The sequence below is a fragment of the Triticum urartu genome, chromosome 5A (assembly GCF_056163025.1).
Source record: "Triticum urartu cultivar PI428250 chromosome 5A, HENAU_Tu73, whole genome shotgun sequence".
NCBI classification, from domain to species: domain Eukaryota; kingdom Viridiplantae; phylum Streptophyta; class Magnoliopsida; order Poales; family Poaceae; genus Triticum; species Triticum urartu.
In genome coordinates, this window is record NC_141877.1 from 165,674,489 (window position 1) to 165,689,689 (window position 15,201).

General features: G+C 39.9%; 1 long non-coding RNA gene across 1 annotated transcript; it reads left to right on the plus strand.

The window, feature by feature from the left end:
• The first annotated feature begins 1,093 nt into the window (after positions 1 to 1,093).
• LOC125508291 (uncharacterized) lies at positions 1,094 to 3,499 on the plus strand. Its single transcript, XR_007283348.2, has 2 exons — positions 1,094 to 1,592; positions 2,775 to 3,499. It is a non-coding gene; the product is annotated as an uncharacterized LOC125508291 (long non-coding RNA).
• Positions 3,500 to 15,201: the final 11,702 nt, after the last annotated feature.

Consider the following 15,201-nt stretch of genomic DNA (forward strand, 5'->3'; position numbering starts at 1 on the left):
CACCACTAGAGGAGAGAAAACATACATCTCATCAAAATATCGAATGAATACCAAATTCACATGACTACTTATAGCAAGACTTCTCCCATGTCCTCAGGAACAAACGTAACTACTCACAAATCATATTCGTGTTCATAATCAGAGGGATATTAATATGCATAAAGGATCTGAACATATGATCTTACACCAAATAAACCAACTAGCATCAACTACAAGGAGTAATGAACACTACTAGCAACCCACAGGTACCAATCTAAGGTTTTGGGACAAAGATTGGATACAAGAGATGAACTAGGGGTTTAGATGAGATGGTACTGGTGAAGATGTTGATGGAGATTGACCCCCTCCCGATGAGAGGATCGATGGTAATGATTTCCCCCTCCCGGAGGGATGTTTCCCCAGCAGAACAGCTCCGCCGGAGCCCTAGATTGGTTCCGCCAAGATTCCGCCTCGTGGTGGCGGAGTTTCGTCCCGAGAGCTTGCTTATGATTTTTTTTCCAAGGCGAAAGACTTCATATAGCCAAAGATGGGCACCGGAGGCCTGCCAGGGGGCCCATGAGGCAGGGGGCCCAGGGGGTAGGGCGCGCCCCCATCCTCGTGGATGGTGGGTGGCCCCCCTCTGGTGCTTCCGTCGCTCAATATTTTTTATATATCCTAGAACTGACTTCCGTGAAGTTTCAGGACTTTGGGAGTTGTGCAGAATAGGTGTCTAATATTTGCTCCTTTTCCAGTCCAGAATTTAGCTGTCGGTATTGTCCCTCTTCGTGCAAACCTTGTAAAATAAGAAAGAATAAGCATAAGTATTGTGGCATAATGTGTAATAACAGCCCATAATGCAATAAATATCGATATAAAAGTATGATGCAAAATGGACATATCAACTCCCCCAAGTTTAGACCTCACTTGTCCTCAAGCGGAAGCCGATATCGAAAAATATGTTCACATGTTTAGAGATAGAGGTGTCGATAAAATAAAATACGGACATGAGGGCAACATGGATTGACTTTATCGGGTTCACCGTCACAATACGCTTTCTTCTCATGTCATAATACGTTTTATGATTTGTATAGACAAAATCGTCATATAAATGAGGTGGTACTAATAGACGAGCGCTCGACGCAGAGGGCGCGACGGCTCCAGGGCGATGCAGGGAAACGGCGGATCTGGCGCAGCGGTCTGAGGTGGACTGGATCGGGTGCGAGAGGCAGGTTTGAGGGCTAGATTCGGCCGATGCGGCGACCTGCCGAAGAGCGGCGGTGGCGGGGCTGGATCCGGTCGATGGGCAACCACCGGATCAGTTTGGGAGCCTAGCAGCAGGAGCGCTCCGTCCACACCCTGCGTTGGACCGGCAGTAGCACCGCTCCCTCCCTCCTAGCCCCGCGCTAGATTGGCAGCAACAGCGCAAATGGATTCAACCGCCAGCCCATTCGCGAAGGGCTTGACCCCAGCTACAAATTGCCGCCATAGAGTATGTTGACTATGTTCTAATATGTATGCTCAAGTTTGTCTTCTTGTCTCTCAAAAAAAGTTTGTCTTCTTGATTTTTCTGGCTGCGGGGCATGGGAACCGTGGATCGATCCCCACATACACAGGTACTATAATTTTTTTTCGTATGCTTCTTCTAGATTTCGTTTTGAGCCGATAGGTGCGAGATGTGGCATCACTTCTCGGCTCTACAAAATCCATTGCTGAAGTGCGTGTCCTGGGGTCCCAGCCTCCATCACTTCTTCAGTTCCCGCTAGGTTCGAGAACAAAAAAAATCAGTGTGGAAGACCACTAGCAGAATTGGATGTTGTATGCACCTTCATCTTCCAGTCCAATTACTTAGATTATTTCGGACAAATTCATTTGCTTTTAACCGTACGAAAGTTATATAGCAGGATAAGGATACATGCTTGTACTGCCTCTATCACAAATTGCACATGAGTTAACTAGAAAGCTAGCAATCAATCGCTCTGAAGGTATTGCTCTTTTATTTTATTTCAGATCGTGAGGAAAGGGGTTCCGATATGTGACTACTCTATGCTGTACTAACTACCTTATGTTGTACTGACTAATCTTAGAAATATATTTGGTCCAGGAGTAGTACATAGAGCACTTCTGGATCAGATATACACATGCTATTCACCTTCATAACCCAATTTTTTTGCTTATGACGATGTTTATTATCGGAAAGCTCTTGACAAAAGCATCAAGTAATGAGCCAATACTCAAATAACTGACCCACCTACAATCTTTTTTTCTAATGGCAATATTATATACACAACAATAATTTTTTACATTTTTCTTATTGTTGCAAATATATATCTTGGTAGTTATAAATGATACATCTATTTGGTCATCAGTTGCTTATCTGTAGTGTTTAGGAGAGTTTTTTTATTGGAAATGACTTTTGATTCTTGGTTCTTGAGGTGGTATATTACACTGAAGCACTTCAAATCTTGGCTCTGGCTAAGCATAATATATTACCTTACTACTGAGATTTGGCTACTAATGATATATGTTACCATTGTTTTTGTTGTCTTTGATAGTATAAAAGATCGGAAGATCAGCTATCACTGCTCCTGTTTGTTGGTAGATTTGGCAAACCCTCTAAGTTCATTTTTCACGAAAATATAGTTTGTACACTGGTTCGAATTAATATATTGATGTAAGTTGGGCAATATCCAAGTTTCTTTATACTAGTATAAGTTCAGAATTTGTAACACCATTCTACTACTTACACAAGAGCCTTGTGGCTAATCATACTTGGTCCTGTGTGCTCTTATCTGTAGGTATGGGTTTCACATCGTTGTCAATTTTGATATGTTTGACGGGATGAATGATGCGTCAGATTCTTCTAAAACTGCCACTATTCCGTACGTATCTGTCGCAACCTGAATTTATGTCTGTCATGCATTCATTATCTTTGTTTTGTGAGGCTCGATCAACTTTTAGCTTTTGTCCTCTTGGAGACGTCCTCCTTGAACAGCTTGGATTCAGTCATCAAGTCCATCATAGGTTTCTGCTGGATGCCCAGCATCCGCTTGCACTTAGACAGGGAGGGAGGGAAGGATCTGCCATATTGAAGCATCCAATATTTATGCTTACCCCGATCTCTAGAGTCAAGGATTCTCCACTGATTGAAAGATGCAAATACTGAGCTATGCTAACTAGAGTAATGCTATCTACTTTATATCAGCGCATTTTATTTGATTCTTTTAGTATCTAGACAATATTGCACGACCAAATCATAATAGACCGGGTGATTGACGTTCGCCTACCTGTAAGGATTCTCCCAGGTTGTATCTACCGAGGAGTGAGCGGAGGAGCAGGATTAGGAGATGCCCATGGCTTGATAATATGCCAGACAGCTTCTTGTGTGTTTGCAGCTTGCTAAACATTCGTCAAAATTATGGTTCGCTTGCACCTTGTACAAGTATGAATTTTTGCCATATCCCACTTCAGGGCATAAATTACTATTTTTTTCAAAACGGCAACGCATAAATTAAGGTTTTTTTATATTGGATCGATATTTGTATGGTTGACTTTGACAGAACCTTTTACAACCAGCTACATAGAATGGTAAATCACTAAACTGCAATTCTTCAGTCTCCCTGTGTTCTAAAAATAAAATGCTTGGAACTTTTAATTATCAAGCAATGACTTTATTTACTCATATGTGTATTGTTTGATTCGGAGGCTAACAATAAATTTTGACCAACTATTGAGAGACCACTATCTTATCTTAGAAACAGAAGTAATAACAGGAACATAAAACATCTATACGGCAAGGATTTCACCATTAGCACACGAGAGAAGCATACTTGCTATGGCGTTGGACAATGTATACACAATTTTATTGTCTGATGTCAGTAAATCAAAATAAGCACTATGTGTGCGATATTTTTATTATCGGTACTCTAATATAAATATAGAGTTAGTTCACCCGATTAGTTGACTAGGATTATGTCCCATGTTCTGGACTAGCGCCAAAGAGTTCTATTGTTAATTGATTCATCATTTTTGTCATCATCAAACTTATTCTTTACCATGCCAACCTAATTGGGACAATTGGCATTTGCTTCGCAGCGAAGCATGTCAACTTATTTTATCCCGTTGCAACGCATGAGCTCTTTGCTAGTATATATATATTGTCATATGATTTCTTATGCTAAGGTAACAATTCATTCACAATTTCAAGTATGAATTAGAAACTTCCTTGAAAACTAACAACATATAATCTCAGTCATTGAAACAATTGCAATTTATCATAACATCAGAAAGAGTCAATATAAGAGTTGTTCAGCAAGTCCACATACTCAACTATCATTTAGTCTTTCACAATTGCTAACACTCACGCAATATTTATGGGTATGAAGTTTTAATCGGACACACAGAAAGAAAGGGGCTTATAATTTTGCCTCCCAACCTTTTACCTCAAGGGTAATGTCAACAATAATAGTTCATGAAAACTCACATTCAATTAGCTATATATATCAGGATTTTTTCAACACATTGTGCTTGGCAAAGGATAAAATGTAAAAAGGAAAGGTGAAGATCACCATGACTCTTGTATGAAGTATAAGACAAGAATAAAAGATAGGCCCTTCGCAGAGGGAAGCAGAGGTTGTCATGTGTTTTTATAGTTGGATGCACGAAATTTTATGCAAAAAAACGTCACTTTATATTGCCACTTGTGATATGAACCTTTATTATGCAGCCCGTCACTTTTATTTCTTCCACATCACAAGATCATATAAAGATTATTTTCTCCACACTAACAAATCATACATATTTAGAGAGCAATTTTTATTGCTTGCAACAATAACAACTTACTTGAATGATTTTACTCAATCCATAGGTAGATATGGTGGACTCTCATGGCAAAACTGGGTTTAAGGATATTTGGAAGCACAATTAGTATCTCTATTTGGTGCAAAGAATTTGGCTAGCATGAGGGGAAAAGGCAAGCTCAACATGTTGGATTATCCATGACAATATAATTTATTTCAGATGTAAGAAAACATAACCCATTATGTTGTCTTCCTTATCCAACATCAACTTTTTAGCATGTCATATTTTAATGAGTGCTCACAATCATAAAAGATGTCCAAGATAGTATATTTATATGTGAAAACCTCTCTTTCTTTATTACTTCCTATTAATTGCAACGATAACCAAAACTATGTTTGTCAACTCCCAACAACTTTTATTCATCATACTCTTTATATGTGAAGTCATTACTCTCCATAAGATCCATATGATCTCTTTATTTCTTTTTATTCTTACTTTTATTCCCTCAAGACCATAGCAAGATAACACAGACTTGATTACATAGAAGGATCACAAGGCAAAACTCAAAACTAAATCATACTGAAACTTTATTCTACCAGATCAAGATATTACCAAAAGGATCAAACTAAGAAAAATGGTAGAGATAAAAGTGTGATGGTGATACGATACCGGAGCACTCCCCCAAGCTTGGCAGTCGCCAAGGGGAGTTCCCATACCCATGTGTTTATGACTCTTTCTTCGGAGGTGAAGGAGATGGTGATGATGATGACAATTGTGCCTTCAGCTTTTTCATATTGTAATTGAGAAGAGCGATCTCCTCCTTTAAATCATCGACCTCTGATTCCAGCTTTAAGATCTTGTCACATAAATCTCCTTTGCTTTTCTGCCGAAAACGAGAAGGAATAGATCGGTTGTTAGACAGTTTAGCCCTCTTAGGGAGACTCGACTTCTTGAACTTCATGTGCATATCCCCAGGTTGAGGTAGAGGAACATCCTCCTCCAAACTTGAATCATTGATCCTCCTCCTCATCATCCGTAGTTCGACCACAAGGAGATAGGTCCCCATAGGTCTTTGGGTCAGCAATGAGATGTGAGATATAGCTCTCTTTGTCGGAGTTTGAGATGACATCTTGCTCTAAATCTGCTACAGAAACAACTCGATACAAAAACATGAGATATTTCCGTGGTACGATGGTCAAAACCTTCGGGAGATTATATAATGAATGTTTTACCGACCAAAAGAAGTATCGTGCAAGAAAACGGAGTCCGGAGGGCACATGAGGTGCCCATGAGGCAGGGGGGCACGTCCTCCACCCTCGTGGAAGCCTCGTGTTCTTTCCGGACTGCTTCTTATTTTCCTAGTTTCTTAAATATGACAAAACGGAGAAAAATGCTATTAGAACTGTTTTAGAGTCGGTTTACTTACCGTACCACATACCTCTTCCTTTTCGGAGGCTAAAACGTTCTGGAAGGTGTCCCTTATATACTCCTCCTGGGTTACGGTTTCAATAACATTAGTTTCAACATTTATAAGATTACCTGATATATAATGCTTGATTCTTTGACCGTTCACCACCCTCGGATTCGTGCCTTCGAAGTTGTTGATTTTTATGGCACCGGAACGATAAACCTCCTCGATAATGTAAGGTCCTTCCCATTTAGAGAGGAGTTTTCCTGCAAAAAAATTTAAACGAGAGTTGTATAACAATACATAATCACCTACATTAAACTCGCGTTTTTGTATCCTTTTGTCATGCCATTTTTTAACTTTTTCTTTAAACAGTTTGGCATTCTCATAGGCCTGGGTTCTCCATTCATCAAGTGAGCTAATGTCAAATAGTCTCTTCTCACCAGCAAGTTTGAAATCATAATTGAGCTCTTTAATGGCCCAATATGCCTTATGTTCTAGTTCGAGAGGTAAGTGACATGCTTTTCCATAAAACCATTTTATACGGAGACATACCCATATGATTTTTATATGCAGTTCTATAGGCCCATAATGCATCATCATGTTTCTTGGACCAATTTTTTCTAGATCTATTAACATTCTTTTGCAGAATTAATTTAAGCTCTTTATTGCTTAGTTCTACTTGACCACTATACTGTGGATGATATGGAGATGCAATTCTATGATTAACATCATACTTAGCAAGCATTTTACGAAAAGCACCATGAATAAAATGTGAACCACCGTCAGTCATTAAGTATCTAGGGACTCCAAACCTCAGAAAAATAACTTCTTTAGGCATCTTAATAGAGGTGTTATGATCAGCACTACTAGTTGGAATAGCTTCTACCCACTTAGTAACGTAATCAACAGCAACTAAAATATGTGTATACCCATTAGAGGAAGGAAACGGTCCCATATAATCAAAGCCCCAAACATCAAATGGTTCAATAACAAGTGAATAATTCATAGGCATTTCATGATGTCTACTGATATTACCAATTCTTTGACATTCGTCACAAGACAATACAAACTTACGGGCATCCTTGAAGAGAGTAGGCCAATAAAAACCGGATTGCAATACCTTATGTGCAGTTCTATCTCCAGCATGATGTCCTCCATAAGCCTTGGAGTGACACTTGCGTAGGATCTGTTCCTGTTCATGCTCAGGTACACAACGTCTAATAACCCCATCTACTCCTTCTTTATAAAGGTGTGGGTCATCCCAGAAGTAATGTCTTAAATCTTACAAAACCTTTTTCTTTTGCTGGTATGTGAAACTAAGTGGTATAAATTTATCAACAATGTAATTAGCATAATCAGCATACCATGGAGCAGTACGAGAAGCATTTATGACAGCTAGTTGTTCATCAGGAAAGCTATCATCAATAGGTAGTGGGTCATCAAGAACATTCTCTAACCTAGACAAGTTGTCTGCAACGGGGTTCTCAGCCCCCTTTCTATCAATTATATGCAAATCAAATTCTTGTAGCAAGAGAACCCATCTAATAAGTCTAGGTTTAGCATATTTCTTTTCCACAAGATATTTAATAGCAGCATGATCAGTGTGAACAGTTACTTTAGAATCAACAATATAAGGTCTGAACTTATCACAAGCAAATACAACTGCTAATTTTTTTTTCAGTAGTAGCATAATTTCTCTGGGCACTGTCTAGAGTTTTACTAGCATATTGGATAACATTTAGTTTCTTATCAACTCTTTGTCCTAGCACAGCACCTACAGCATAATCACTAGCATCACACATAATTTCAAAGGGTAAATTCCAATCAGGTGGCTGAACAATGGGTGCAGAAATCAAAGCTTTCTTAAGTACTTCAAATGCTTCTACACAATCATCATCAAATACAAAAGGAACATCTTTTTGTAAGAGATTGGTCAGAGGCCTAGAAATTTTCGAGAAGTCTTTAATGAACCTCCTATAAAAACCGGCATGACCAAGGAAACTTCTTATACCTTTAATGTCCTTAGGACACGACATCTTTGCAATAGCATCAACTTTAGCTTTATCAACTTCAATGCCTCTTTCAGAAATTTTATGCCCCAAGACAATGCCTTCATTAACCATAAAGTGGCACTTCTCCCAATTCAAGACAAGATTAGTTTCTTCACATCTCTGCAAAACTCGATCAAGGTTGCTTAAGTAATCATCAAAAGAAGTTCCATATACGAAAAAATCATCCATGAAAACCTCAACAATCTTTTCACAGAAGTCATAGAATATAGCAGTCATACATCTTTGAAAGGTAGTAGGTGCATTACATAAACCAAAAGGCATGCGTCTATAAGCAAAGGTACCGAAAAGGTAAGTAAAAGTGGTCTTTTCCTGATCCTCTTTTGACACAGGTATTTGAGAGAAACCAGAATAATCATCTAGAAAGCAAAAATGTTTATGTTTAGATAATCTTTCTAGCATTTGTTCAATAAAAGGTAAAGGGTAATAATCCTTTTTAGTAGATTTATTTAGTTTGCGGAAATTAATTACCATTCTATAACCTGAAACAATTCTTTGTGGGATCAATTCATCTTTATCATTAGGAACAACAGTAATACCTCCCTTCTTAGGGACACAATGGACAGGACTTACCCACTTACTATCAGCAACAGGATAAATTATACCTGCCTCCAGAAGCTTTAGTATTTCTTTTCTTACCACTTCTTTCGTTTTAGGATTTAACCGTCGTTGGTGATCAACAACCGGTTTAGCGTCTTTCTCCAATTTTATTTTGTGCTGGCATAGAGTGGGACTAATGCCCTTAAGATCATCAAGAGTATATCCAATAGTAGCATGGTGCTTCTTCAGAGTTTTCAATAATTTCTCCTCTTCTTGCTCTGAAAGGTTAGCACTAATAATAACAGGATATATCTTATTTTCATCAAGATAAGCATATTTAAGAGTATCAGGTAATGGTTTAAGCTCAAACACGGGATCACCCTTGGGTGGAGGACGATCCCCTAGAATTTCAACAGGCAAGTTGTGTTTCAAAATAGGTCCCTGCTTAAAGAATACTTCATCTATTTCCCTTCTTTCATTCATAAACATATCATTTTCATGGTCTAGCAAATATTGTTCTAAAGGATCATTAGGAGGCACGGCAATAGAAGCAAGACCAATAATTTCATCTTTACTAGGCAATTCTTCATCATGGGGTTGTCTACGAAATTTAGCAAAATTAAAATCATGAGACATATCCCCTAAACCAACAGAAACAATATCCTTTTTGAAGTCTATCTTAGCATTAACAGTATTTAAGAAGGGTCTACCAAATATAATGGGACAAAAGTCATCTTGTGGGGAACCAAAAACAAGAAAATCAGCAGGATATTTAACTTCCCCACACAAGACTTTAACATCTCTAACAATCCCAATCGGTGAAATAGTATCTCTATTGGCAAGCTTAATTGTAACATCAATACCTTCTATCTCAGCAGGTGCAATGTCATGCATAATTTCTTCATATAAAGAATGAGGTATTGCACTTGCACTAGCACCCATATCCAAGGTTGGAAAAAGCGGTAGGCGTAAGTGAGGCGGTTGGCCTACGCCTAGTGCTTAGGTGGTGCTTAAGCGCCCTAGGCATGGCCTAGGCGGTAATATAGTTTTACTATCAGGATGTATTTGTTAGTATTATATGTGTGTAGATATTAATTTAGGGCATATAGATAAGTTAACTGCCATCTAATGCCATTGGATATGGCCCGTTTGGCATATCAATGCAATATTGCATGATTCCTTGCTTGGCTAGACAATTGCATGCTTGCTCTGCCTAGACTTCCATTTATTCCTAGGCGAGGCGTTTGACCATTGCCTAGCGCCTATGCGTGTCTAAGCGCCTCCTAGGCACCACCTTTTCCAATAGAGCCCATATCACATAAGCCATGATAGTAATGATCTCCTATTTTAACAGAAATAACAGTCATGCCTACAACAGGTCCATGTTTATTTTTAGTATCGGGTCTAGCAATTCTAACAGCTTCATCACAAAAGTAAATAACATGCCCATCAATATTATCAGACAAGAGATATTTAACCATAGCAATACTAGGTTCAACTTTAATTTGGCCAGAGGGGTTGGGTGTTCTAATGTTACTTTTGTTGACCACAGTTGAAGCTTTAGCATGATCATTTATTATAACAGGGAAAGGTGGTTTCTCAATATAAGCGGTAGGAACAATAGGATCAACATTATAAGTGATAGTATTTTCTTCAACTTTAATGGGTTCAACTACTTTTACTTTAATGGGAGGATGATGTTTAAGCCACTTCTCCTTAGGGAGATCAACATGAGTAGCAAATGATTCACAAAAAGAAGCTACTATTTTAGAGTCAAGTCCATATTTAGTGCTAAATTCACGAAAAGCATTGGTATCCATAAAAGATTTAACACAATCAAACTTAGGTGTTATACCTGACTCCTTACCTTCATCGATTTCCCAATCTTCAGAGTCGCATTTAATTCTTTCTGATAAATCCTATTTGCATTCAATAGTCTTCATCATAAAAGATCCAGTACAAGAAGTATTGAGCATGGAGCGATTATTGAGAGAAAGCCGAGCATAAAAAATTTGAATAATAATTTCTCTTGAGAGCTCATGATTGGGGCATGAATTTAACATTGACTTAAGCCTCCCCCAAGCTTGAGCGATGCTTTCTCCTTCGCGAGGCCAAAAATTATATATATATAATTACGATCACGTTGAACCAGATGCATAGGATAAAACTTCTCATGAAATTCCAATTTCAATCGGTTGTAGTTCCATGATCCAATATCATCACATAGCCTAAACCATGTCAATGCCTTTCCCCTAAAAGATAAAGGGAATACCTTCTTCTTGATAACATCTTCGGGCATACCTGCAAGCTTAAATAATCCACAAACTTCATCCACATAGATTAGGTGCAAATCGGGATGCAATGTTCCATCTCCTGTAAAAGGATTGGCTAGCAGTTTCTCTATCATATCCGAAGGAATTTCGAAGTAAACATTTTCAGTAGGTTCAGTAGGTTGAGGAGCAACTCTTTGCTCTACTGGTCGGGGTGAAGATACCCAAACAAGCCCCTCAAAGTATTACTTTCCATAGTAACAAGTGACAGTACATTTCAGCACACTATATAAATTTTTCCTTACCAAATCCCACCTACCAAAGGCGCTTCACTCCCCGGCAACGGCACTAGAAAAGATTCTTGATGACCCATAAGTATAGGGTATCTATCATAGTCCCGATAAGTAAGAGTGTCGAACCCAACAAGGATCAGAAGGAAATGATAAGCAGTTTTTAGCAAGGTATTCTCTGCAAGCACTGAAATTATCAGTAACAGATAGTTTTGTGATAAGGTAATTTGTAACGGGTAACAAGTAATAAAAGTAAATAAGGTGCATCAAGATGGCCCAATCCTTTTTGTAGCAAAGGACAAGCCTGGACAAACTCTTATATAAAGGAAAACGCTCCCGATGACACATGGGAATTATCATCAAGCTAGTTTTCATCACGCTCATATGATTCGCGTTTGGTACTTTGATAATTTGATATGTGGGTGGACCGGTGGTTGGGTACTTCTCTTCCTTGGACAAGCATCCCACTTATGATTAACCCCTCTTGCAAGCATCCGCAACTACGAAATAAGTATTAAGGTAAACCTAACCATAGCATGGAACATATGGATCCAAATCAGCCCCTTACGAAGCAACGCATAAACTAGGGTTTAAGTTTCTGTCACTCTAGCAACCCATCATATACTTATTACTTCCCAATGCCTTCCTCTAGGCCCAAACAACGGTGAAGTGTCATGTAGTCGACGTTCACATGAAACCACTAGAGGAGAGACAACATACATCTCATCAAAATATCGAACGAATACCAAATTCACATGACTAGTTATAGCAAGACTTCTCCCATGTCCTCAGGAACAAATGTAACTACTCACAAACATATTCATGTTCATAATCAGAGGGGTATTAATATGCATAAAGGATCTGAACATATGATCTTCCACCAAATAAACCAACTAGCATCAACTACAAGGAGTAATCAACACTACTAGCAACCCACATGTACCAATCTAAGGTTTTGGGACAAAGATTGGATACAAGAGATGAACTAGGGTTTGAGATGAGATGATGATGGTGAAGATGTTTATGGAGATTGACGCCCTCCCGATGAGAGGATCGATGGTCATGATTTCCCCCTCCCAGAGGGATGTTTCCCCGACAGAACAGCTCCGCCGGAGCCCTAGATTGGTTCCGCCAAGGTTCCGCCTCATGGTGGCGGAGTTTCATCCCGAGAGATTTCTTAAGATTTTCCAGGGCGAAAGACTTAATATAGCAAAGATGGGCACCGGAGGCCTGCCAGAGGGCCCATGTGGCAGGGGGCGCGCCCAGGGGGTAGGGCATGCCCCCACCCTTGTGGATGGTGGGTGGCCCCCTCTGGTGTTTCCTTCGCCCAATATTTTTTATATATTCTAAAACTGACTTCCGTGAAGTATCAGGACTTTTCGAGTTGTGCAGAATAGGTCTCTAATATTTGCTCCTTTTCCAGCCTAGAATTCCAGCTGCCGGCATTCCCCCTCTTCGTGCAAACCTTGTAAAATAAGAGAGAATAGGCATAAGTATTGTGACATAATGTGTAATAACAACCCATAATGCAATAAATATCGATATAAAAGCATGATGCAAAATGGACGTATCAATAAAGTAAAGCAATTACGTGGCGATTGCATTTCATACAATAAAGCGACAACCATATGGCTCCTGCCAGTTGCCGACAACTATTACAAAACCTGATCATCTCATACAATAAATTATATATTATCTTTTCTTGACCATATCACATCATAGCAAGCCCTGCAAAAACAAGTTAGACGTCCTCTACTTTGTTGTAGCAAGTTTTACATGGCTGCTACGGGATTCTAGCAAGAACCGTTCTCACCTACGCATCAAAACCACAATGATGTTTCGTCAAGTGTGTGGTTTTAACCTTCAACAAGGACCGGGCGTAGTCACACTCAATTCAACTAAAGTTGGAGAAACAGACACCCACTAGCCACCTGTGTGCGAAGCGCAGCGGTAGAACCAGTCTCATGAACGCGGTCATGTAATGTCGGTCTGGGCCAGTTCATCCAAAAATACTGCCGAATCAAAGTATGACATGTTGTTAAGCAGTATGACTATTATCGCCCACAACTCTTTGTGTTATACTCGTGCATATACCATCTACGCATAGACCTGGCTCGGATGCCACTGTTGCGGAACGCAGTATTTCAAAAAAATTACCTACGATCATGCAAGATCTATCTAGAAGATGCATAGCAATGAGAGGGGAGAGTGTGTCTATGTACCCTCGTAGACTGAAAGCGGAAGCATTTAGTAACGCGGTTGATGTAGTCGAACGTCTTCGCGATCCAACCGATCAAGTACCAAACGCACGGCACCTCCATGATCTGCACACGTTCAACTCGGTGACGTTCCTCAAACTCTTGTTCTAGTTGAGGACGAGGGACATTTCGTCAGCACAACGGCGTGGTGACGGTGATGATGAAGTTACCGACGCAGGGCTTCGCCTAAGCACTACGACAATATGATCGAGGTGTAAAACTATGGAGGGGGGCACCGCACACGGCTAAAGATCAACTTGTGTGTCTATGGGGTGCCCCCTCCCTCGTATATAAAGGTGGGGAGGATGAGTCCGGCCGGCCCTAGGGGGCGCGCCCAAGGGGGTGAGTCCTACTCCAAGTAGGAATCGACTCCCCCCTTTCCTAGTCCAAGTAGGAGAAGAAGGAAGGAGAGGGAGAGGGAGAAGGAGAGGGAAAGAGGGGCCGCGCCCCCTCCCTTAGTCCTATTCGGACTCCCCTTGGGGGGGCACCACCTCCTGGTTGCTGCCCTCTCTCTCCCCTAAAGCCCACTAAGGCACATTACTTCCCCGGGGGGTTCCGGTAACCCTTCCGGCACTCCGGTTTTATCCAAAACTATCTGGAACACTTGCGGTGTCCGAATAACATGGTCCAATATATCAATCTTTATGAATCGACCATTTCGAGACTCCTCGTCATGTCCGCGATCACATCTGGGACTACGAACAACCTTTCGTACATCAAATCACATAACTCATAATACAAATAATCATCGAATGTTAAGCATGAGGACCCTATGGGTTTGATAACTATGTAGACATGACCGAGACACATCTCTTGTCAATAACCAATAGCGGAACCTGGATGCTCATATTCGTTCCTACATATTCTATGAAGATCTTTATCGGTCAAACCGCATAACAACATACATTGTCCCCTTTGTCATCGGTATGTTACTTGCCCAAGATTTGATCGTCGGTATCATCATACCTAGTTCAATCTCGTTACCGGCAAGTCTCTTTACTCCTTCCGTAATGCATGATCCCGCAACTAACTCATTAGTCACTTTGCTTGCAAGGCTTATAGTGATGAGCGTTACCGAGAGGGCCCAGAGATACCTCTCCGAAACACGGAGTGACAAATCCTATTCTCGATCTATGCCAACTCAATAAAAACCATCGGAGACACCTGTAGAGCATCTTTATAATCACCCAGTTATGTTGTGACGTTTGATAGCACACTAGGTGTTCCTCCGGTATTAGGGAGTTGCATAATCACATAGTCATAGGAACACGTATAAGTTATGAAGAAAGCAATAGCAATAAACTAAACGATCATAGTGCTAAGCTATCTGATGGGTCTTGTCCATCACATCATTCTCTAATGATGTGATCCCATTCATCAAATGACAACACATGTCTATGGCTAGGAAACTTAACCATCTTTGATTAACGAGCTAGTCAAGTAGAGGCATACTAGGGACACTCTGTTTATCTATGTATTCACACATGTACTAAATTTCCGGTTAATACAATTCTGGCATGAATAATAAAATTTATCATGATATAAGGAAATATAAATAACAACTTTATTATTTCCCTAAAGGAAATA